The sequence below is a fragment of the Tenrec ecaudatus genome, chromosome 5 (assembly GCF_050624435.1).
Source record: "Tenrec ecaudatus isolate mTenEca1 chromosome 5, mTenEca1.hap1, whole genome shotgun sequence".
NCBI classification, from domain to species: Eukaryota; Metazoa; Chordata; class Mammalia; order Afrosoricida; family Tenrecidae; genus Tenrec; species Tenrec ecaudatus.
The window spans coordinates 180,223,192-180,249,281 of NC_134534.1; positions in this window are offsets into that span (position 1 = coordinate 180,223,192).

Sequence of the window (26,090 nt, forward strand, 5' to 3'; positions counted from 1 at the left end):
CTGTGATCCTCCTGCATTTGGCATCATTGCATGTATTTTGTGAGTCTGAAGAGGACTTTATAGATTGGTATCGGACATATGGGCTAATATTGGATTTATGGCCTTGATCTGGACCAGGCTGGGTTGCTTCCTAAATATTCAACTGCTCTTGTACATAAAATTCTTTCCTATACACATATGAGTGTCTATGAATTTGTTTCTCTAGTCAACCTGGACTAACACAGGTGCCAAAGTGAATTCAGGGAGGGATTTTGTACCACCTAGAGACCAGGGGGGAATTGCAGGTGATGCATTGAGTTGATGCATTTGACTGCTAACCTAAAGGTTGGAGCTTCAAATCTAGTCAGTGAGGTTGGATGCTCAAATCTACCCAGATCCTCCACAGAAAGGTAGAGTGATTTAGTTACAACCAATCAGCCATTAAAAACCATGTGGAGCACCATTCTACTCCCACACTAAGGGTCACCATGAGTCAGAGCTCACTCAAGGGCAGCTGGGAACAGTAGAGAAGCAGGAACAGACATCCCCAAGTCACAAGGTGGGGAGCAGTAGAATACTGGAGACCTCAGGGCTCAGAAAGCAAGCCTGCAACTCCTGCCACTCAGCCCTCAAAAGATCTTCCATATTCAGAAACCTTAGAATAGTCTAGTTTATTATTACTACATGTATAAAGTGTGTTTATATCTCATTTGACTTATATTTAATCTAATACAATAAAATGCACATAGATTGCAGTTATGCTAAAATAGCATTCACAAGATAACGTTTGTCACTTTTGATAAGGTAAAAGTGAAGAGAATCACGCGTTGTTTTTTAAAATCCTATTTAATTCAATTTCATCGCCGTCAATAAAAAGAACAAAAGATTGCTGGACTCCAACTCACAGCGACCCTGTAGGAGTAAAATGCCCCTTTGTGTTTCCTCGGCTGTGCAGGAATCCACTTGATGGCCAAGGATTTGGTGTTTGGGGTTTCTTATCAGTCCGGAAGCTGAGCACCACATCTTTCTCCCAGGGAGTGGCTAGTAGGTTCAAACAGCTGCCTTTTGGGGTTAGCAGCCAAGCAGTTAACCACTGCCATGCCAGGCCCCCTTCTCACCCCTGAGGATCAGACACATTTGTCAACAGCATGACTGGAACTCCGAGGTTTGTAGGGGTACGGGATATGAGAGCTTATTCCTGGAATGGCAGGTGGCAGACATCAGAGGGTGGGAATCGGGTCAGAGGCAAAAGGGAAATCCTGGTGTGAAGCCCTAGCCATATTGAGAATCCGATAGTCAAAGGAACCACCAGTCCAGTAGATCCACAAACACCTAGCAAAGTGCCATAGCTGACACTGCCCGGCCTCTCTCTAGAACCAGACGGGTGATGTACATGCGTGCCAAGCTCTGCGGTGGAAAGGGTGGCAAGCCCTGAAGAAGGGATTCCAAAGGGATACAGACTTTTACTTGCCTCACATTCTGCTGGGTTGAGCTGTGTTCGTAGGCAACGCTCATTATCATTTGTGGACTTGGAAATGAGTGGTTGCCCAATTTAAAGAATGTCATCAACTTGTGCAGGTGGCAACTGTTGGATTCGTGTATAGTTATGGCGAATCTTCTCAACAATAGCGAAATAAACACAATGTCGATGGAAGATAAAAGGACATCACCAAAAACATGTTTTTAATCATTCAAAAGGGAGATAGAGAAAAAGAGTAAGATCCAAAAACAGAAAAGGGGATGGAAGGGAAGGAGATCAGAATAAACAGCTTTTGATATTGCTGACCTGCTGCTAAGGGTTACCCAGAGGCATCTGTAACCCCTTTCCTGGGGCACTAGTCAACCCGAAGGCGCAGCCCTGGGCAGCAGGCACCAAACAACTTCCAGAAAGAAGCAAGGCAGGCTGTTGGCACGTCTGGGCCACTATGGCCACCCAAAGCAGATGCTCCCATTTATATTCAACAATCTGTATGCATTTTGTTTCAACCCAAGCAGCCACGTTTAGCCCACTTCCTCCCAATATTTCCTGTTGGCACTCCTCTGTCCCTAACCCTCTGTCCTCCTGAAAACGCTGCCCTTTTGATCTTAATTCCTTGATTATTCTCACCCTCTGGTTGAGGTCCATTTCCGGCTAAGCTACGTCATGTTGGGCGTCCTACCAGTGTTCATCTGACCAGTCAACAGGTCTCTTGTGGTTTCGAATAGAAGAGATCTTTGACTGAAGCACGTGGGCCAGGGGTTGTCAACACCCCCTGTGGGTGAGCTCAGAGTTGTCCAGCATGCCGCCTCTCTGCCCACGTGGGTTCTCACCCAGACTTCTCCCATATGGGGACCCTCGTGAGACTGTCAGTTGGTGAAGGCAACCAAGTAGGTATTTATCAAGACAGTTCCCAAAGATGGAACAAAGTCCCTTCTCTTTCAAAGGAAGCCAGGTCAGTCAACTCCTGAGACCACTACAAGCTGGTTTGTCCACTGCTAGACACACAATTACCTCATCTCCTCTTCCCGGGAGACAGGACAGGTGCTTACATTTTGACCCTAGATGCTATTCTCACTGTTACCCCTCACTTCTACTTCCCTGCCCCTTTCTATAGCTTTCCATCGCTAATTCTGCAATGAAAACACAAATACTCGCATGCTCATAAGTGTGTTAGTCTGGGTGGACTAGAGAAACAAATCTGGGAGACTCCTATGTGTGTAAGAAAGAGCTTTATATCAAAGAGCAATTGTACATTAAGAAAACACCCCAGCTAAGTCCAGATCAAGTCCTTAAGTCCAATATTACTCCATACGTTGACACTAGTCCATAAATTCCTCTTTAGACTCATGCAGCTATGCAATGATGTCGAACGCAGGATGATCACAGATGAGTGGGGGGAAAGTCTGTGGATCCATTGATGGTGGAAGCAGCTCAGCACTGGTGTGGTCCTCCACGTGGCTCCTCCAGCTCCTGGGCTCTGGCTCCATCTGCATAATTCCACGTGGCTTGTCAACAGGAATGTCTCGCAGGGAGTGAGAGTGTATCTAACCCTCAGTGAGCTACTTATCTCCCTTTGTGCCTCCCAAATGAGGTCATCAAGCTGCGACGACCTGATTGACAGGCTAGACTCCACCCCTTTGCAAGTTGACAGGAGATTATATAACTGCCACACTAAGGAAGACAAGAAAATAAAAATAAAGCCGACCAGGTCATGTTTCTACCTTGCTCCCAAATGAATTTGAAGGTGAAAGCAAGACGGGTCCATTTTTCTTTCACACTCCCCTTACCTCTAGGCTTGCACTTATTAATTTATTCATCAATAAAGTGTGTCCTCGGTACAGTGCCTGGTGCCAGGAAAAGCCAGGAAGAAAGGGCATTCTCCCTCTTCACCGGGAGTTTCTAAGCACGTACATAAATTACAAATATTATTATGTTTGCTGTTATGAAACGAGATATAAAATAAAGTGAGAGTGGGAAATGCTTAAGTTGGCCTGAGATTTCAAGAAGTTTTTCGACACCGAGGAGCAGTCTCCATGCCACTAGCTGCTTGCCAGGAACTGGTCTCTTTAGTGGAGGTCCAGCCTCTGTGCCATGAGAAGCATCACTCACTATGTGAACCGAGCTGCCATAAAAGATCAGTTACCTTAATAGTAAAGATGCACACACACACACACACACACACACACACACACATTCCCTTTCCCTGGGTCCCTTTGGCTGCTTCACCCCAATGCCCTTTAATGAAATGCTTATGGGCAGGGCCCATCCCACACACCAACAGAAAACAAAACCAGATGTCAACCATGTCTCTCGGTTGCCTCACTCTTGATTTATCCTGGCTTTAATTCCACGTAGGTGACCAACCGTCCCCATTTTCCCAGGACAGAGGGGTTCTCCAGGACCTGGGGCTTTCTCTGTTAAAACCAACACAGTCTTGAGCAGCAGACCATTGGTCACTAAAGTCAGCTGGGAAAAGACTGTATTCTGGTGGTCCTTAGGTCCATGCCAGCTTTCTGCAAAGACGCTTCCATGAAGTCATGGTTTCACAAGCCACAGCCTCAACGCGCTGCTTACTTAAGAGAAGTGCTTGGCCACAGGACAAACCGGGAATCTTGTCTGCCCTCCATGGGCCCCTGCTTTCACCTCTGTCTGCCATTTTAATTAGAACCAAAGACGGAGTAGAAACTCCTCCATATCCAATATTAACTTAATTCTAAATCTCACCAGCCTTACTTAAACCTCCTCCACAGCAATGTTAAAACTGCAACCCAGACAGTCCCTGGGGCAGAGAATTAAAACAAAGAGGAACAAACGTTCTCAGTTATTACTGGACAATCTGGATAAAAAGGTATACTACAGCAGGTAGCTTAAGAAGATTAGACTAGGCAACGCCCCCTTTTCTTTCTTTTCTTTTTTTGCTAAGTCCTATAAAATCATCTCCTGATTTCAATTAAACATGAACAATTAATCCTGCACATCCTGTTTGTTTTCAATGTTTTAAAGTTCAACAACTTGCCTCATTGCATGCCCTTGAGGGAGTGAAAAGTTCCTTTAACTAAAAGAGCAAACTCACCATATCACAAGGGCAAGGCGCTGTTTCCTGCCCTAACAGAAATGCCCCCAAGTCGATGTCTTGAGCAAACAGAAATGCATTCTCTCACAATGAGGAGGCTGACAGTCCCCATCAGAGTGCTGTAGGGAAAGGTTTTCTCTCTGTCTCAGAAGAGTCCTCATCCCCTTCTATATCTGGGCCAAATGTTTCTTGTAGCTCTCCAGAAGTCTTCACATGAAGCTTCCCCACGTCTAGGAGGTGCTCCGTGCAGGTCCAAAGGCCTTGCTCAGTTCTAGGTTCTTCTTCCTTTCAGTAACAGGCCCTTCCTTCTCTGCTTGTTTCTCTCTCTCCTTTTATCTCTCTTTAGAACAAGGTGATGTCATCCACACGCCAGAAAAAATCCGTTGTATTGGATTAGGGCAGCAACCTGAGTCAAGGTCCAGCCCTTACAGCTGGCTGACAGATGACACCAGATAACATCCTGGAGGATGATATCATTCATTACATAACTGCCAAGCAGGTAGACCCGTGGTGCAGCCGAGGTGACATGTATGTTAGTGTGCATAATTTAACCCGCGGTGGCTGCCACGGTGGGCAGTGTGAGGATGGTGTAGTCCTGGGCAGTGTTTCGTTCTGTTACACAGAGGAATGGAACCGACTCGATGGCACCTAACTACAATTCACTCCAGGATGGGTGCCCTTCTCCTTTTAAATCACTGGCCACTCCTGTTGGAATAAGAGTGTATTCTTCAGTGATTTGAAATCGGTTTCTTGTGTCCCTCCTTGTTAGCTATGGTCAAGTTCACCCCCAATTCTTGTCAACCCTGCACAACTGGACCCAATGCTGTCCTACATCATCCCCATGATCCTTTGTGGCTCGAACTGTGTGATTCGTAGAGTTTTCCACTGGCTACGTTTTAGAAGTGAATCCCTCGGCCTTTCTTCTTTATTGGCCTTAATCTAGAAACTTCGCTGAAACCTGTTCAAGCAACACAGCAACCCACGAGCCTCCACTGGTGGACAGATAGTGGCTGCATAGGACATGCATCGGCTAGGTCTATAAACCAGTCTCCTCCATGAAAGGCTAGCATTCTACCACCTACCCATCACCGCCTCCCTGAAGCCTGTAAGGAGGTCCAAGTACAGAGCCCTCAGCAACTCTTTCCAAAATGTTCTATGTTCAAAACTCCTGCGAGAAGCAGCTATGTAAGCAAAAGGATGGGAGGAAAGCTATGCTCCTCACTTGCTAATAGGGTGTCTCTCACTACAGCTCTCTTGCTCCTCTCCGCTCCCCACAGCTAGGTTGGAACAGGAGATTGCACGTCAGGGCAACTGGAAACATTAAAGCTTGCCATGAGGAACATGGAAAGTTCCAAACTTCAGGAAAGCACTAAGTGAGGACAGCCCCAGCAGGGAGAGAAAACAGAAGTCGGGGGCACAAGGAAGTCTTGGTCAGAGCTGAGTGACCTGCATTGGTTGTTAGTCCACGAGGGCAGACAAAGAGTCAGAGAGGGATCAGAGAGTGGAGGCAGTTTTCCTTCCAACAGTTACCACATGCTGAGAATTCCATTCAGAAACATGTAAATATCATTATAGAAAAAAGTTACCTTCTCTACATCATCGCATTCTAAACCATAAGACTTGCATCATTAAGTTAAAATGTTACTGGTTGGTGCTCTTATTTAATTTTTCACACTTTCAAATTCTTTCAAACTCCTTACACAATAGCCCCTCTCAGGGCATGTGCTATGAAGGAATGCCCTCCACCCAGGCTGTGCCCCGCAAGGGAAGGGGCCAAGTGACCAGAGAGGTCTTGGTGCTGACGCTGCCTGACGGAGGGGTTAATTAACAAACAAGATCTTCGGCTCTTCTGTAGTATGGCTTGGCCCGTGAATGGATTTTCCATTCAATCTTTTTTTTTCTCTCTTCACATTTTTCACACTGCACTAAAATTACTCTCCAGAAAAGCATTTATCTTTCCTATTGCTGATTCACAGCCTGTCCCCATTAGAGAATGTTTAGGAAGGACTAGCTGGTACCTGTAAAAAAATCCACTGACTTTTACAAGTGGAACATCACAAGAAGTCCTATTTTCTTTCCACCTCCTTCCCTCCCAGCCCAACCCTTGCCTGCTACCCACTCAACTCATAAACTGTGCAAAAGCATTTCAACCTTTCTCATCCTTGTAATTTGTGCTTGTTTGGGGACAATTTATCCCAAAAAGAAGCATCGTTTCCAGTGCCGGTAGCTGATGTTCAAAACTGAGTGAGAACACTCAGAGTGTGACACCCAGCCTTTCTTGTTTTACAGCACCACTGTGGGTGTGCACGTGCGTGTGCATGTGGGTCTGTGTGAAAGAATCGTTTCCCCATAGTCTAGGGATTTGGTTCTTGTGGTGGTTTTATTTTATTGTGGCCCAGGTGAACGTATATAGAGTAAATTCATCTTCCACTCAACAATTTGCAGATTTTGCTCGATGACAAATCCCCTCGACATAACAGCAGTGTTTCCACTTCCTCTTGGTTCCCCATTTCCATCCATCTTTCTTATTTGTACTTCATATCTCCTAAATTCAGTTTGGGGGCAAATATTGACATTCTTGTTTCGTGAGGCTCATTGTGATGAGGAGGATGTTTCTCACAGTGATCACTGATGCCTTTAGAGGCCTGTCTGTGGCAGCGTTCAGCATGGATGACCACTCAGCGTAAAGAAAACCAAAATCCTCACAAGTGTACCAGGAGGGAACTTCTCAAGAAATGAAGAAAAGGTTGGAGTTGTCAAGGATTTTGTCTCCCTTGAATCCACAATCAATGCTCCTGAAAGCAGCAGTCAGAGATCAAAGGATGCATTCCACTGGGCAACAGCAAGGATGTTACTTTAAGGACTAAAGTGCACTTGACCCAACCCATGTTCTTTTCACCAGCCCCATATTTATGTGAAAGTTGGACAATGAATAAGAAGAAAACTCAATTCATCTGAACTATGGTGTTGGCGAAGAATATCAAAAGTGTCCCACACTGCCGCGCCGCCAGAATGCTCCTGAGAGGCAAGACTGCGAAGATTTCATCTTACATACTTTGGACATGCTCCCAGCAGAGACCAATCCCTGGAGAAGGACACCGTGCTTGGGAAAGTGCAGGGCGAGGAAAGATTCGCCATGAGATGGGTTGACACAGTGGCTGCAACAACGGGCTCAAGCGTAAGAACAATGGGGAGGGCGGTGCAGGACCAGGCAGGGTTTGGTTCTGTGGCGCATCTCTCGAAATCGCCTCAACAGCACCTTACACGAACAACAGCTGCATGACTGAAAGGTGATCCCGGGGGTGGGTTCAGTGGGGGGGGTTGATTGCCATGGTATCAGGGGTTCCACCAGTCTCTATCAGACCAGTAAGCCTGGTCTTTTTAAAGATTTGTTGTTGTTGTTTTCTCCCACTCTGTTTAAGACCTTCTATTGTGATCCCCATCAGAGTGATCGGAACTGATAGACAGCCACCATCTAGCTCTTCTGGTTCATGTGGTCCATTGGTCCTTTGGACTGGCTGTTTCCCACAGTCATTGATTTCCTTCATTCTTTGCTCTGGTGGGGAATAAGAGTTACATCGTGCATGGCTGCTCACGAGCGTTGAAGGCCCAGTTGCTGCTTGGCGCAGTAGGACATAGAGCCTTGCCTTTGTGGACTGTGATGTCAATTGAACCAAATGTCCCCTGAAAGTACCGTCTCACACCCCTACGTTCAGTTAGTTAGTCCCTCTACGGTCTTTAGTTGTGGCTTTAGTTTCATCTCATTGTTCTACGATATACATGAATACATTTGCACAGCGTATAAATACAGGTGTAGAAATATCCACTGCCAAATCAATATATACTTTTTTGTTTGGCTTTGTTCCTTTGTCGGTGTGATGTCGACTTTTTATTCTGAATGAGGTGAAGGTTTACAGAACAGCTCATCAGTCTTGCATCCAACAACTCCTACACCCCTTATTTCCCTCTACCACAATCCCCTCAATGTATGCAAACCGCTCTCTGATTTGAGAGTACCACATTGCACATCCATCACCTGTTCAGCTTCCATGTCTGGCAATGAATCTACTCACGGATTATTATCTGCTACTACTTTAATGTATGCAATGGTATTTATCGTTACTGCTTATGACTCTTGCGCACCTCCCAATGTCTTCCTTCACCTCTGTTATGCTGTGCTGGCTTGCTCCGAATTGTATATAGCCTTTTCATTCACCCAAGTCAAGGCATATCTGCTCTCTGGTTGGCCATTTTCCTTCCCTACCCCTCCCATCCCGGGTAACCTTCAAAGAATATTTCTTTCTGTATGCAAACCTTTTCTTGACTTTTTATAATAGTGGTTTCATACAAGATTTGTCATTTTTGTGATATTGATTTATTTCATTCAGCATGAGGTCCTCTCAGGTCACCCACACTCTGAGGGTCATTGTTATTCTTTAATCTTGCATAGTAGTCCATCTTGTATACATGCCATACTTGACTTGCTCATTCGGTCAGTGGGCATTTCGATAACTTCCATCTTTTCACTATTGCACGATATGCTGTAATGGATATACTTATATCTACCCATGTCATGGCACTTATTTTTCTAGGCATATAAAACACACTACTGCCTAGCTGGTTGTGACTCAGGAAGATTCTGGAGACCTGAGAAGAACTGTCTTTTGAGTTTCCGAAGCTGTAAATCTTCACAGGGCAGAAAAGCTCATCTTTCTCCTGCAGAGCAGCTGGGCGGTTCTAATTAATGCACCGGTAGCAAGCAGCCCAATAAGAATACCAAACACCACCAGGCTCTCTTGGGATAGATGAGAGGGCTTCAAAGAGTTGGTGAAGCAGTTGTATGATCCTTTTGTTGCATTTCTCCATGAACTTTCTGAAGCCCCTCATATACCTAGGAGCTGGATTGCTGGATCATACGGAATTCCCCTTCCCATCTCATTGCAGGAAGGGCCATCGGGGCCGCACCATTTTTTATTCCTCCAGCAGTGCACAATCGTTCCAATCTCCTCGCCATGTTGGCAACATTTATCATGTTCTGTGCATTTTGGTCTTATCTGTTTTTCATTAATGCCTGTACTGTCAGGTTGAGAGTAAATTTTCCTCACGTTTTTAGGTTATTTTCTAACGTTCATTTTAAAAGTAACAAGTTCATGATGGAGTATATGGAAATATAAAAAGAGGAAAATTACTCAACTAAAAGCTAGAGGCCACCACTATTGATGTTTTAGTGAGTTTCCCATTGTTTCTACTGTTAGAGGTTGCATTTATATCGTGTTTTTAACACGATATAAATTCTGCCAAATCTAATCAAATTGACAATCCTTCCCTGGCCCTCCTCTAGGCATCAGAGCTTGTGTTCCCACATAAGTATACCTGTCGTATTGATTGAAAAGATTCCCCCTGGATATTAGTTGTCTCACTCGCTAGACTAAAAGTTCCTGTTTGGTCGGGTCTTTCTTTGGTTCACCTGAGTTGCTGAGAACGTAGCACATGGCAATAATTCAACAACCAAAGCCATCGCTTCCTTATCGACACTGTCAACCATGACAGTTATCAGATTCTGAGAGTCCAACAGTGAACCGAGCAAACACAAGGGGAGTCGTAGGTGCTGGGGGTGAGGAAGGGTGGAGACCAAAGAGAGATGGAGGCCTGAAAGACAAGCCAGGGCTCAAATCAAGTAAGGCCTGATGAGGTGCACAGTGGGGAGTCATGGAAGGTTCTCTGTAAGCCGCCAACCCTCTTCGGCTGCTGCTTGATAATAGAGTAGAGGAGGCACAAGTGGAAGCATGTGCATTGCATGGGAAATCGAGGTGACTTAGACTGGGGGTGGAGTGGTTATGCGTTTTGGAGTGGGAGAGACAGGTATGTCTGAAAAATTGGATATGAGGGCATCTCAGATTTCTCGTGCTACTATGATGAAAATTTAAAAGTAGGTGATTTTAAAGAACAGACATTTATTTCCTCACAGTTCTGGAAACTAGAAGTCAAATTAGAATGCTGCCTCTATGAGAAAGTCCTTCTTTGTTTCTTTGGGCTTCTAGTTGCTTCCAGAAGTTCTGGGTGTTCATCTGGCTCCATCCTCAAACAGCACCTGCCCTTCGCGTGTGCTGCTGTCTCGCTTCCCTTCTTCATCAGACATCGCTTAGAAGGGATTACGTTTAGGACTCCCCATGAACATACAAAAGAAAACTCACATTTCCAAACCACACTACGGCCGTAGGGACTGGGGTTAGGATTTTATTTTTAAGGTTTGCATGGACACAATCCATAACCAGAGTGAGAAAAAGAGACAAGTAGGGCATGTAGGTTTCTGGAAGGACTGACAGTTTGGATGAGGTGTGATTTATGGAGTTGGGAAGAGGGATGGAATTTATGGAAGTGGCCAGAACCACGAGTTTATTCTGGGAAACGTTAAATTTGAGATGCTTGTGAAACAGCTACATGGAAAGGTAGAGGAGATGTTTGGATGCAGGACTTTGTGGAGCAATCAATCAGAGCAGAGACTATAAATTCAGAAATCCCCAGCACATAGATGCTATTTAAAGCTCTGGGTCAAGTTCAAGTTAGGACCAGCTGCAAAAGCATGGCAAGAGAAGAACGGGCCAGTGTGTATGGGAGGGGACGACTGTCACGGTAAAGAAGCCCAGGTTGGTACGGTGGCCACGGCTGCTAGACAGGGGCAGAAAGCTGTCTGGAGTGTGGCAAGGTGAAGTCACCACTCTCCTTGAACCGAGAATGGTCAAGAACCTAGGCTCACCACGAGTCAGTTTTGTTTTGAAGACATGGAGAGTCACTGTGAGTCAGAACTGACTTGGCAGCAGTGAAAAGAAGAGGGAGATGCTGTAAAGACAGCAGACCCAGACAACTTCCCTGAGGATTTCATATCTAAAAAGTAGAAAGAAGATCTAGCCATTATAGCTCCTTGAAAGGTCAAGCAAAGCATCAAAAAAAAATGTTTACTTGAGATGACCCCGCAGAAAGGGCAAGGTCAGCAAGGTTGCAGATAGAGGCAATGCTAGAAGAAGCTGGATTCTTGAGAAGGCCATGGAGTGTTGTTCAGAGCATAAGAAAGGGAAGAAACACTGTAGTCACTGCAACACGGGTGAAGAGCAGGGAGCTCGGTGTCTGTATGCTAGACTGATTGGGAATCTGAGAAAGTGTCCATTCTTCAAAGATGTAGGAGGTGAGGTTCTCATCTGAGAGTGAGGAGAGCTCATAAGAGCAGCCCAGACAGCTTAGCTCACCAGAAGACCTGAGCCTGGTACAGAAGGATGCTGAGCACAGCAGGACAGGGACAGGGAGGGTGGGGAAGGACTGGAGTCTATGAACCAAGATGGCTTGAGGAGGGTCCGGGAGGGATAGGAAGCATGGGCTGGAGGAAGTGAGGCGGGGTCGGGGGGTGGGGGAGTGAGTAGGGCTTATCTATCATGATAAAGAAGTTTGGTTTTATCATGAAAAACAATGGGGAGAGAGTAGAGGATGGGAGGCAGGAAAGTGACATAAACAGGTGGGAGTTTTATAGAGGCATTCTGGAGAAGCCTGAACAGAAGGTCGCAGGAAAGACTGGAGTCGGGGGTGGGGTGGGGGGTGGGGGGGTGGAAAACACTCACCAGAAACCCAACCCAACCCATTGTTATCAACTCGATTTCAACTCGAAGCCAGAGACACTGCACTCAAAAATGAAACCACTGCCCTCGAGTCAATTCTCACCCATGGTGACCCCATAGGACAGAGTTGCACGGTCCTTCTGGGTTTCCGACAATGTAGATCTTTAGGGGACTAGACTATCCCATCTTTCTCTAGGGTGGCTGTTGGTTTCAAACTGCTAACCTTCAGGTTAACAGCCCAACTCATAGCCCACTCGGCCACCAGGACTCCAGGAGGGAGAGACCTGAAATAATGTAGCCATGGAAATGGAGGCAAATAAAGGGATCTGTGAAATATGTTGGAGGAAGAACCAATGGAATTTAGATCTGAAACATACTTCGATGCTTCAACAAACATTTTACTTGATTATTATCAAATATATTAAACTCCAAATCCTACCTTAAGTATACTGGTCAAAGTGGCCTGGCTGGGCTGACCTTATGTTTCCCCCTTACTCTCAGCACAGTGCTGGGCACAGGCCCTTGGTTAAGTGACTTCTTCTAGACAAATTAAGGTAGCGTGAAGTATGGTTTCATATTTTCCAGCCTTCTTCTGCCAGAGGCACTAACCTATAGAGCTCCCACTGTCTAGCAACCTTACCAAACCAGTGGTCATTGCATTGACTTCAATCCAGGGCTACCCCATGTGTGTCTAAAAATCACCATATTCCCCAAGGTTTCCTCCCCCCCGCCCAGTGATTTAAAATATATAACCTCGAGTTCTGCAACCATCACCACTATCCATTTTCGAACACTTTCTTCATCATTGTACCCATTTCCCCCCAACCTCCTCTGCCACAAACCTAAGAAACTATACATCTAGTTACGATCTCTATTACTAGCCCTATAGATTTGCTTTTCTGGGTTCTCTTAAAAAGAAAATCTCACCAAGAAAACACCCAACAACAACAAAATAAAACACAGAGCAAACTCAATAAAAAAGAAAGCAGAAAATACTAAAACAACTTGAAAATGAGTTAAAAGGGAAAATAAATGATAAGATGTCAAATTTCAACCTAACTATATCTGCAGTAAGGACCCCCTGGTAATGCAGTCTTTACACATTGGGCTGCAATCCACGTGGTCAGCAGTTCGAAACCAGCAGCAGCTCCACAGGAGAAAGACTGACATTGAAGATTATGGTCTCAAGTCGTGTGACCATCCTGGCTAGCCCTGTTTAAATCATTCCACCACCAATTAGCTCAATGCCACCCAAGAAACACTCCTCTTTTCCCCATCCTGTTCCCCTGATGACCATGAATGATCTTTGGCTCTGCCTGTTTGCGTATTTCACATCAGTGACACACATGTCCTTAGTCCTTTTGTGTCTGACTTATTTCAATGCACATGATGTCTTCAAGGTTCATCCATGTTGTGGATCCAGATGTCGTTTCTTTTTGAAAAGTCTTTGTAAAGACATACAGCCTTGGAAACTCTATAGAATAGTTCTATTCTGTCCTCTAGAGTCGCTCTTAACTGGAACTAATTGCGGCAATGGGTTTGTTTGTTGCTGTTGTTTTATCCTCAGCGGGGTGTCTGTAGTAGTTACACAATCTCAGGTCAACTTGATAAATAAGAATGAAGGGGTGGAGTCCAGCCTGTCAATCAGTCACAGTCTGGTGATCCCACCTTGTGAACATGGCCTTCTCACGAGGATTCTGGGACTTCTTCTCTTCCTCCCTGGAAGCGGACGCGCTCTCACTCTGCTTCAAATTCCTGTTATCAAGACACACGGAGCCACAATGATGGCAGCCAAAGCCCTGGAGATGCTTCCACCGCCACTGGATCCACAAGACTTTCCACCCACCAGCCTGTGATCTTCCTGCATTTGGAAGTCTGAAGTGCTGTGGGAGTCTGAAGAAGACTTCATGGGCTAATATCAGAGACTTATGGACTAATATCAAACTTATGAACTTGATCTAGACTGGGCTGGGATATTTTATTGCTGCATAATTACACCTTGATATAAAGTTCTTGATAACAAATTCGTGTGTGTGTGTGTGTGTGTGTGTGTGTGTGTGTGTGTGTGTGTGTCTGGATTTGTTTCTCTATTCAACCTGGACTAACAGAGTGTCCCTCTGGCTTGGTATTCAAGATGACAACCCCTAAGGCCCAGTGCCAAATGTGAATACCAAAATCTCTAGTACAAGAGGAACTGTGTCTTTTTTTCTCTTTTTCAGAACCATTCCCCAAATCCATCTCTCCATCAGGTTCAACAAGAAACATTTGGCACATAATTTAATGGAGGCCGTTCTAGTGGAGGGACTCTTTAAAGAGGGCAGGAAGGATTTGAAAGACCAACAGGGGTTGGTAGAATGCCAAAGGATTATTAATAACAGGAAGCCATGAGCTCAATGGCACTCAAGGGGCAAGAAGAAATGAAGTTACCACTACCCCAAAAGAGCGTTAAAGAGGATCTTGCAAGACAGAAGCTCTATGCCTCCAAGGAACACAGCTGCTGTCAAAACTGCAGCCCAGAGGAAGAGAATGGAGGGAAAAGAGCAATGGATACTCAAACATCTCCCTCCTTCCACCTTCGGATCTCCCAGCAGGGTCTCCATTAGCCCAAACCAGTGGAAAGCCAGGGAACAGGGAAGGTTTGGTGATGCAGCCATGAGTATCAGGCAGCCTCCTCTGACACAGAAAAGGGCAGAAAAGACTGGCTAGTTCGGGATGGAGAGGGGCATATGGAAAATGAGCAACGGGTCTCCCCAATAGACCTTCCTAGACAAGAAAGTGTCCAATACAGGTTCACCCCAAGCCAAAACCAAACTCCCCATTACTGAGTCTATTCTGACTCATAGGGACCCTCTAGGCCAAATTGGAACTGGCCCCTAAGTTTCCAGAGCTATAAATCTTTACAAATGCCCTCTGCCACAGCTTCTTACCGCAATGCAGTGGTGGGTTCAAAACCTCTCACCCCTTGGTTAGTAGTCCCTGGCTTAATCCACCGTGTCAACAGGCCACTGCAGGAACACATCTCCCCTTAATCATCACTGCCTATTGACTTAGAGCCGGCCCACGTGGAGTTTTAACTAACTCACCCAAGGGACGAGTGAGCGTGCAAGCAAAACCTGGAATCTGCCAAGAAGGGAAAATGGGGGAAGACTTCTCAGAATCTATACTCTTGGGGACAGGGAACAAAATCGATTTCACATTCGTTTTTCAACTTTACTTACTTAGCAAAACAAAAAATAAATGGAAAGCCTTGAGCAAGAGCTCAAAAACTTTGGGGAAATGCACTAGCCTGTGAAACCCAAAAGTTGTGGAACAGCCTCGATCTTGCTATAAAAACAAGCCGATTCTCACTAGGCTTTGGAGGGACTCCACAGGTGAGACAGAGAGTTAACACTAGACAGCTAGCTGAAAAGTTGGTGGTTCAAACACGCCCAGGGGCACCTCCATCAGGCCTCCTGGTTCCAGAAGTTTCAACCAAATCCCAGCTCACTGCCATTGAGTTGATGGTGATTCGCAGCGACCCTGTAGGGCATGGTAGACCTGTGCCTGTGAGCTTCCTAACTGTAACTCTTGACAGGAGTAGAAAGACCCATCTTTCCCCAGCTGAGTGGCTGGTGGTTCGAACTGCTGACTTTGCAGTTAGCAGTCAAACTCATAACCACTATGCCACCAGGGCTCCTGCCAGAAGGTCATCGCCTGGAAAATGCGATGGAGAAGCTATTTTTGCACCCATGAGGTCACGTGAGTTATTATGAACTGGACAGCAAGTAACAAGGACAAGGAGGATGTGGGGCCTGGGATGTCAAAGAGGTCTGGAGCCTAAAGATAGCAACATGGAGATCTACTTTGTAATCTCACAGTTAGGAGGCAGATCATCAATCAAAGGAGTCCTCAGGGGGTTGTGCTCTGGTCCTGCATCTACTAGAGCGTTACATGACTCTGAGAGTCGGGAGTCTGGGGAAAACAGAACCCTTCTCCCCTGCTCTGAAACAGATCACAACACTCGAATCCCATTTAATTCTTGCCCAGTGCAGCGTGCTGTTGCCAAACCCATTCTTGATTATTGCAGTGAACAAAAAAGAGGCAGCGAGAACAGTTCAGCGCTCGTGCTAACAGGCAGTTGGCTGTGACCTCACTATTGAAAGAAGACTAAACCAAAGGATATGTGTGAATCACAGCCGTCGAGCAGCTGGCTCAGAGCCTCACCACGCTACTGTCTCATGAATAACTGATCATTTCATTTAATTGCAGTTGACAGAACATTCAAAAGTCTTGCCTTCTGCTGCCGAAATGCAGATGTTCTAGCTGTGAGTCATGTTCTGGGATTTAGATTTTGTGCATTACTGGTAAAAAAAAAAACCTCCCGTTGAATTTCAGACAATACTTGTATGAAGAACTAGGAAATATTTCATGAGACCTGGCCCCCAAATTAACACGGAACAACAAACATGTGTTGTGTGTTGACAAAACCTGGACCTAGAAACAAAAGGCACCAAATAGATACCAGAAGCCTGGCTCTCTTGAGAAGATAAGCAAGTAGGGATGGATGAATAGCTTGGCACACACTGACAGTCAGAGACCTCCCGTGTACACGTTCTCGTTTGTGTATGCCAACTAAAGAGGACACGGCGGCGAGCCTCTGAGCCCAGGAAAATGAACTCACCAAGCTCTGGCTCTGGGCTTTCACTCCTTATTTGTTGATTTAGGACTTCCTGGGCAGTACCAATAGATACCCACTGAACTGTTAGTCATCATTCAACTGAAAGGTTGATGGTCAAAGGTCTTTACTCACGCAGAGATGCCGTAGAAATAAGGTTTGGTGGTCTACTTCTGAAGGGTCAACGGCTTTAAAAAATGCTACAGAACCAGGCATACTGTACACATGTGAGGTTGCTACAAGTCAAAATCAACTCAATGGCAACTAACAACAACATTTAAAAACAAACAAGAAACTTTAAATTGTGAAATGAGTGGAGATGTACAGAGCAGACCAGTTTTCCATTCAACACTTCTTATCATTGATTGTCATCTCCACAAAGTAGCATCACTTATTCTACCTCCCTGTTTGCTGGGTCCATTCTCCGTTCTTTCCTAATGCTTCTGCACTTGGTTCTCTAGTAAACGCGGTCCTTTGGATCACAAATGGGTGATGCCTATAAACCTTACCAGTGCTCCTGCTGCCCTTCTGGACCTGTCTATTGATTGACTGAAAGTTGAGCCATGGGATGAGCTCATCTCCAGACTTGAAGGGCAATGAAGGGTCATAGCCTCAGGGGTTCCCTCAGTCTCTATCTGGAATTTTAAAAAATTACTTCTTAGTCTTTTCTTTTTTTTTAACTCACTGCCGTGGAATCAATGCTGACACACATTGATCCTGCTGTGGGTTTCCGAGACTAACCATTTACAGGAGTAGAATGCCTTTACTCTTTCTCCCAAGGAGCCTCTGGTGGTTTTGCTGATCTCAGCCATGCTGATCTCAGCCCAATGCATAACCATGCTGATCTCAGCCCAATGCATAACGATGACACCACCAGGCTTCCTATTTCTCAGTCTTATTAGGCATATTTCTCCCAATCTGTCCAAGACCTTCTAACATGACTTCATTCAGAGCAGTTGGTCCTGACAGCTGGGTACCATCTAGTTCTTCTGGTCTCAGGACTGTGGATACTGATATTTGTGTTGTCTATTAGTTGGTTGGACTAATTTTTCTCATGCTTTTTCAAATTTCTTCACTTTTATTTCCATCAGATAGGGGGCACCCAATAGCTCCACTTTAAATGGCTGCTTGTGAGCTTGAACGACCCCAGTTGCGACACACCAGAGTTAGACGTAGAACATTGTTTTGTGGACTATATTATGCCGGTGGATCCAGGTGTCCCCGAAGATCAATGGTCCTGAGCACCAGCGCCCAGGTTCCTTCAAGGTGCTTGGTGAGGTTTAAGATGCTTTCATAGCTTTGCCTCCTCTGTGCTTCACTGCATTCACGAATATTGGTAGCAAAGGTAAATCACTTCCTAGCAATCAGTCTATTCTGACTCCTAGCAACCCTATAGGACAGGGTAGAACTGCTCCTGTGGGATTCTGAGACTGTAACTCTTTTTTTTTCTTCTTGTTTTTTTATTGAGTGAGTGAGAGTGAGTGAGTGAGTGAGTAAGTTAGTGGGAGAGTGAGTGTGTGAGAGAGAGAGTGAGTGAGTGAGTGAGTGAGTGAGTGAGTGAGAGAGAGTGAGTGAGAGTGAGTGAGAGAGAGTGAGTGAGAGTGAGTGAGTGAGAGTGAGTGAGTGAATGAGTGAGTGAGTAAGAGAGTGAGTGAGTGAGAGTGAGTGAGAGAGTGAGTGAGTAAGTGAGAGAGTGAGTGAGAGAGAGAGTGAGTGAGAGAGTGAGTGAGTGAGTGAGTAAGTTAGTGGGAGAGTGAGTGTGTGAGAGAGAGAGTGAGTGAGTGAGAGAGTGAGTGAGAGAAAGTGAATGAGTGAGTGAGAGAGTGAGTGAGAGAGAGTGAGTGAGAGAGTGAGTGAGTGAGAGTGAGTGAGTGAGTGAGAGAGTGAGTGAATCGAGACTGTAACTCTTTACAGGGATAGAAAGACTCATCTTTCTCCCCCAGACCAGTTGGTGGTTTCAAACTGCTGACTTTGTGGTAAACAGCCCAACTCATAACCCTCTATGCCATCAGGGTTAAATACACACGTCAAGCCTATAGAGATACACATGGGTTTATTTAAAAGCTGCACATCAGCAAGTGAAGGTGCTTGTGATGAAGAATTTGTTGCAAGTAGGCGTTGGTCCATTTTCAAAGGGCACGTAAATTTACAGAATACTAAAAGGCCAGTAGGACTCGTTCATAAGTCGGGGACTGCCTGTATGGGGAAAATTCCCAAAGATACAAAATTATTCCCTCTCTTCATAAATGAAAGCTAGTGATTTTCAATCGTATTCCCATTTATCCACAGACACTTATGCAGGGCCGCTTGACCGAAGTTCCATAGAACAGAAGAACTGGAGATTTTGCCAGTTACTTCTCCAAGAGCAAGCACTGTCTTCCAAGCGGGTCATTGCATTTGCACAAACAAGCTAATCAACAGGGGGACACGGCCATCATGATAAAAGAAGACCTCAGTTGAAAGAAGTTAGAACAGACCTTTAAGAGGAAATGCGTCTTCAGGGAGAATTTCAAGATAGAGTTAGTGATAACACAGGAGGACGGGAAGGAAGGAACGTGGGAGAGATTCCGCTCCAGCAAAGAAAGCATGTGGACTGTTGAAGAGGGTGCTGTGGGCAGAGCGTGATGAGCAGACTGGCCAGTCGTGAAACCGCGAGGGGATCGGTGGACGCAGATACCCCAAGTTTGTTCTGGAGCTGAAGCTTTAAAAGACAATGAAAACATTGTATGGACAATGGTCTGTCGATGGAAGGATCTGAGGTCAAAGACTGTAGAAAAGTTATTTTGGAAAATGCTAGAATAAAGAAACAGAAAAGGTCGTGCGTCCACTCTTTATGCTCAGGCATCTGAAGGAGCCAAGTTATTCATTCTGAGAGAGGAAAGCAGGCAAGTAAGAAAGAGGGCGGAAGGGAGGGAGGAGGAAAAGAGGGAAGACACTCAGAGAAGGAAGGGAGAGAGAGGAGACCAGCGAGCAGGAGTCAACTCCTCCTCAGAGCACCTACATGCCCTGCAGAAGGCAATAGTGCTTGTCTGACTACATTGTCATGATCACGGGCATGTTCGAGTGGAGCACTGTGGCTACTCTAGCAGTCCATCCCACCGAAGGTCCCCTTCACCTTCGCTGGCCCTCTAAGTCACCAAGCACAATGCCCTTCCCCAGCAGGTCTTTCTTTCTTATGACATGTCCAACGATCTTGGGTTGGCCCTGGCTAACTCAAGAGAGAGGCCAGCAGTCTTTCTTCCTAGTCTGTCTTAGCCAGGCAGCTCTGTGGAAACCTGTCCAGCATGGGTGACCCTACCAGGATTCAAAACACCAGTGGCACAGCTTCCAGCATCATGGCAACATGCATGCCACCCCAGGACAAAAACCCAACAGGACCAAGGAGACTAACAAAAGCCTCAACTGTAGAAACAAGGACCCTCCACGACAATGCTCTTGTTTAGTGAATGTATAAAACCATCCCAAAGTCAGGGGGGAGGTGAAGTGAAAAGCCGGGAGGTTTCCCTGACAGCGGGTTTAATTTGGGGAGACAGTCAAAATCCAAGAGGAAGTGTTTCCACGGCAAGAAGGTGTTTAATCTAAATGCGAGAGTAGCTGGGTCTGTTACTCCTGAATTTAGCTGCTTCAGAAATATAGAAAGCAAAGTCCAAAATAAGCAAGCCGAGTCTGCGTGCCATTCAGAGAACCCAGATTTCACTCTGGGTAACGGAAGTGGAGTGGATGCTTTCATTTCGAACAGAAATTTTGCATCTGTAATTAACTTAGATTTATCTGCAATTTTCATTTTTCTGTTCAACTCCAGAATATTGTAACTGTAAAAGACCCTGAATTTTTTTTTTAAATCCTGTAATAAGAAAATCTGGTACTACTTTGTGAATCAGCTTTATAAATGGACGTAAGTATTTCCATGTGTTAGCCTGCCTTTGCTAGCCATTGACTGTATCAGCTGCCTCTGTCTGGGTCTGGGCAGACAGCAGCCAGCTCACTAGAACAATTTGTTAGCTGGGCCCTAAGACAATCAGACTGTGAATGGAGCTGAAGTGGAAGAGGTCTGGGGGAAGAATGGTGGAAGGTCTCGGGAGGACACCAATCTGTCAGTTTGTCATACTCTGGTGGCTTGTGTGTTGCTATGCTGGAAATTGTGCCAACAGTATTTCAAAAGCCAACAGTCACCCACCGTGGACAGGTTTCAGTGGAGTCTCCACACTACGGCACACCAGAAGAAAGGCCTGGCCGTCTATTTCCAAGAACAAGCCAACGAAAAGCTGTGAAGCACAAGACAAAACTATCTGATACGGGGTTTAGAAACTGAGCCCCCTAGATTGAAAGGCACCCCCCCCACCCGCACAGTGGCATCAACAATGTGCTCAAGCATGCTAGCTGTCAAGTAGATGGCACAGCAGGAGCATGTCCTGGAGTCAGGGCCAACTTGGTGGCCATGGATGAAAACAGCATTTGTGAGAAAGATAAGGGGAGGAATGAAAATTGGAAAAGGCTTCAGACCAAGGTGCAAATCTGATCTCTGTAAAAAAGAAAGGGGATAAGACACCAGATTGGGGATAAAGAGCCTGAGGCCACCGCTATGTAGTATCTTTTGAGCAACGATGACCTTTGGAGCAGGCATCCTCAGACAACAGCCCGGCCCACGGGCCACATGCGCCCCGCCAAGGTCATTTATCCGGCCCGCAGGGTGTTTTTGCCCAGTTTGTTTTTTTACTTCAAAATAAGATATGTGCAGTGTGCATAGGAATTTGTTCATAGTTGGGTTTTTTTTTTAACTATAGACTGGCCCTTCAATGGGTCTGAGGGACAGTGAACTGACCCCTGTTAAAAAGTTTGAGGACCCCTGCTTTGGAGGAGTGCCACATGCCCCAGTGCTCAACCATCGGCTGGGAGCTGTCAAGCAAAAATGTGGCTGTGGCTCCCACTCTGAGGCAGATACTACAGAGACTGCCATTGGGGGTGGGCATGGGGACTATCTGCCAACGGTGCTCCTTGTTGCTGACTGTTTGGTTCTCACTCAAAGATCTGAATAAGGCACCTTAAAGGCCGCCCAGTCCATCCTTGGAGGAAAATGAGGCTGTGTGGTCCTGTGAAGATTCTTAGTCTTGGGAGCCCTCTGGAACAGCCCTGCTCGGTGCGAGAGGACCACCCTGAGTTGGAATCCGCTCCACAGCAGTGGATGGGTGGTGCTACTGGGTCCTTCCTGGTGGAAATCCGATCACCTTTTCCTTAGTTGGTTCCAGATCTGAGACCTGCCTCTGGGTCAGAAATGAAACCTGAGATGCCCCAGGTTGACTAGAGCAACCACCCCCAAATGCCATCACATCCTTACTTTCTTCTGATTATAAATAGGAAGAGGTTGTCACCCTGGCTCCCATCTAATCTGCCCTATCATTGTGACTATCCATTGGCTGTATCCTGTGACAGTCCTTCCTACCATCTCTCACAGCCTGCAGAGAAAAGCCACCACTGAATGACTGAATGAGTGGTGATGACCTTCTGGGGTTACATGTTCCTCTGATGGGTCCCCTGGCCTCACAGAAGATGCCCACACCTCTCTTAGCTTGCCCACTGCTCTGACTTTACCCCTATCTCCCACACTCTGCCCTGGCAATTTAGACTTTTCAACTCCACCCAGCCTTTCTTCACACCTGTAAGATCCACCCAAGCAACAAGTCTGCACCATCGTCTAGGGCAGTGGTACTCAACCTGTGCATCACCACCCCTTTGGGGGTCGAATGACCCTTTCACAGGGTCACCCGATTGACAACAGTAGCAAAATGACAGTGATGAAGTAGTAGCGAAAATAATGTTATGGTTCGGGGTCACCACCACATGAGGAACTGTATGAAAGGGTCACAGCGGCATGAAGAAGGTTGAGAACCACTGCCCTAGGGTCTTGGCCAGAGGGCTAAATCCAATATCCGGAGACAGTGCTCACAAGTATAAGCCGTTCCTCCTCCAGTCTTTACATTCCATGGAGCCTCAGTCCCTCCCGGGCTACACTGACTAGGTTGTGCACGTTTATGGTGTCCTGGTGTCCTGCCGTGTGCTGCCAAGTCTATGCTGCCTCCTAACAGGCCTCGGTGACAGAGGTGAGCTGCCCCACGATAAACTAACGTAACAATAGAAATTATGTTTTAACTCAGTAGATTTTCCTAGTCTATCATCTTCACAGGAGTGCATCTCCAGAAATGTGTTGTCTCACCTAGGAAGGCTCAAGTTATTGGCATCAAGTCAACTCCAAGTCACGGTTAACTGATAGGACAGAAGAAAGCTGCCCCATACATTGCCAAGCCACGTCCTTCCCCAGGTAGCAACTGGTAAGTTTGAACCACCAACCTTTTCATTAGCAGCCAAGTGCTTAACCAAGAGCTAGCTCTCCATGGGGAGTGAGGAGTTGCTTCTGCGGGTTCTAGGGGGGTTAGAGAGGAGTTTAGGGAATCAAGCCATTTGGTGGTGTCAATCCAGATGTCAACATCCAATACGGGTTCCCTATATTCCCAACCAGGGCCTGCCGTTGACATAAAGTATCAGTCACCTTTGAGACACTGTATGTCCTTCAGAGCTGGAGTGTGGGTTCCAGATTTTTCTACCCTCTGGCTGCATTAGTTGGGGACCCCTTAGAAAGTTCTCCAGGGAGCTTCTGTCTTAGCTTTCAATTGTTCCTTAACGTCCCCGATTTTTTTCATGGTGTGCATTGGCTAAGAATTGAACCCAGGTCTCCTGGGTGTAAAGTGAGAATGCTACCTCTGAGACACAAGTACCTGCTCTCCCCCAAAAAAGAACTAGAAGGGACCAATATCACAACAGCCAAGGGTGACAAAAAGATGAAGAAAGAGGAAATGGTTAGCCATGACCAGTGCTGCAGAGACGTCATGGGGCATGACATGGGAAGGGGGCCCTTCCTGCTTCTGTACTTAGTGTGTGACTCCCCCAGCTTTGGAATGTGTAACGGAGTGGCATCCTCTCCTGAGAAACACCAGCTGAGATGTTCATGTGCAATCCAAAACCATTATGGAGAGAAAGAGAATGGCTACTGAGACTGTCATTAGAGATTTGGAATCTTATATGGCATTTTATTGAGTAGAGACAGGCTCAATCCCCTCTAGAATACCTTTCTATTATTATTATTATTTTAATTCAGTAGATTTCACTCTTAGCCCTTTGCTACTTGGGTTATTCAAGGAATAAAATAGGCCAGATTCAGATAGAGGGCATGGGAACTCCAATTTGTTGATACGATAAGATTTCTAGAAAGATCTTCTCATACCACAGTAAAGCTGCATTTGTTGACTTTTATAAAAAAGGATGATGCCATCAAGAAAAAAGAGAGGCTGAAAGCAAAAATGGCATCTTCTGTATCTTTGTATTCTCGAAAATACCCTGTAATGTTGTGAACTAAAAACCCATTATGTTCACTCAAATGAGAAATGCAAAACATAGTGTTTTCATCTTATTCTAATAAACTGATGTATGTGCTTTTAAAATATTGATTATTTTCAAGTCAATCTTTTAGCATTATGAAGAAGTAGTTCATTACCCACACTATAGATGACAAAATAAAAGACTGGGGCCTTCAAAAATGCAACCTTTATGCACATCAAAAGACTCCATAAAAAGAGTGAAAAGAGACCCCATATATTGGGAATATATATAATAAATCAGATAAAGAGCTAAGTTCAAAAATCTATAGAAAACTTCAACTCCGTAATAAGAAAAACACAAATAACCCAATCAAAAATGGACAGCAGACATGAACAATTTACTGAAAATAAGAATCAGGCAGCCAATAATCATATGAAAAATATTTGTGTTCATCAGCCATAAGAGAAACACACATTGAAACAACACTGAGACACCAACTCACTTAGCAAAATTCAAAAAGCGGAAAAGAAGAAATACTGGAGAGGATATGGAGATATTGGAATGCTCATACTTTGCTGGTGGGATTGTAAAATTGCATAACCATTATAGAAATTAATGTGGCGCATCCTAAAACAAGTGCAAATACAATGCTCTTTGGTCCTGCAATATCTCTACTTGGTATATACTCTAACAAAATAAAGAGCAAAACATGAAGACACACATGCACACCTATGTTTACTGCAGCAATTTCTATAATAACAAAAAATGGATACGATCAAAATCCCCAACAATAGAGGAATAAAGAAACAAACTCTGGTACATTCATACAATGGAATATTAAACATCTTTAAGAAACAATGACAAGTCTGTCAAACACCTTAAGACAGGGACAAAGTTAGAGATCATTATGCTCAGTGAAGCTAATCTATGTCACAAAGATAAATAAGTTATGACATTATTATCAAAGAAGAATTGTTCTCACGCTGAAAGATCCAACTTTAAAGGCCACAGTGAGGCCAGAGTCGAGTAGGGTGGGAGAGTAAGGAGGGAAGGAAGCATAAGGATATAATAACTGTGCCCCCAAAACATGACAACAGGAAGTAGTGGGGTAACGTCTTTGATTTGATGAGATTCGCTGTGCACCTACATAAGATATGCTTTTTCCTTTGTGAGTATTATATCTATAAACAAAAGGGAGAAAGAAAAAAAATTTTAAGAGAGCTGGAAGGGTCCCAGCCTTAAAGCCCCTCCTGATTCCATCCCCAGCAAATCTAACCATCGGTCTCAGTGGCTATAAAAGGAGGTGAAGCAAAGCTGAAAAGGATTTGGATTCGTTCATGGCATACAAGTTGGTTTCAAACAAATGATAGCTCCCACCTTCTGCTCAGAAACTCTGAGAGAGCAGCTTTACCTCATCCTGGGAGCCAGCACAGTCTTGGGTACAACCCACTGAAATCCAGCTGAGTTGCAAGTGTTGTTATTGATCTTTTCCTAATAGTTCCTTTACCTCAATAATTGATTGATCTGGAATAAAAGTTGACTGCCAGATCTTGTCATTCCTAGTCACTGCAATCCCTCACCCCTCCTAACTTTTAATCTTTGGAAGGCTTGAAGGTTCAATAATCCATCTTGTTCTCATTGCTGTCTCAACTCACTCCCTTTGGAATCTTGTCCAATTCTGTAGCTTGAAATACCATCCACACACTGATCCAAATGTTTTTCTCTATAGTCCACCCTCCATCCTGAACTCCAGACCTGCATATTCAGCTGCTTACTGGTCATATTCACTAGGAAATCGAGTAAACTTCTCAAATGCAGTGCACGCACCTCCTGCTTTTCCCCAGCCACACCAGCTGTGTTAAACCAGTTAAACTGGTCACTGCCAAATTGATTGCAACTCACAGAGACCACATGGAGGTCAGAGTC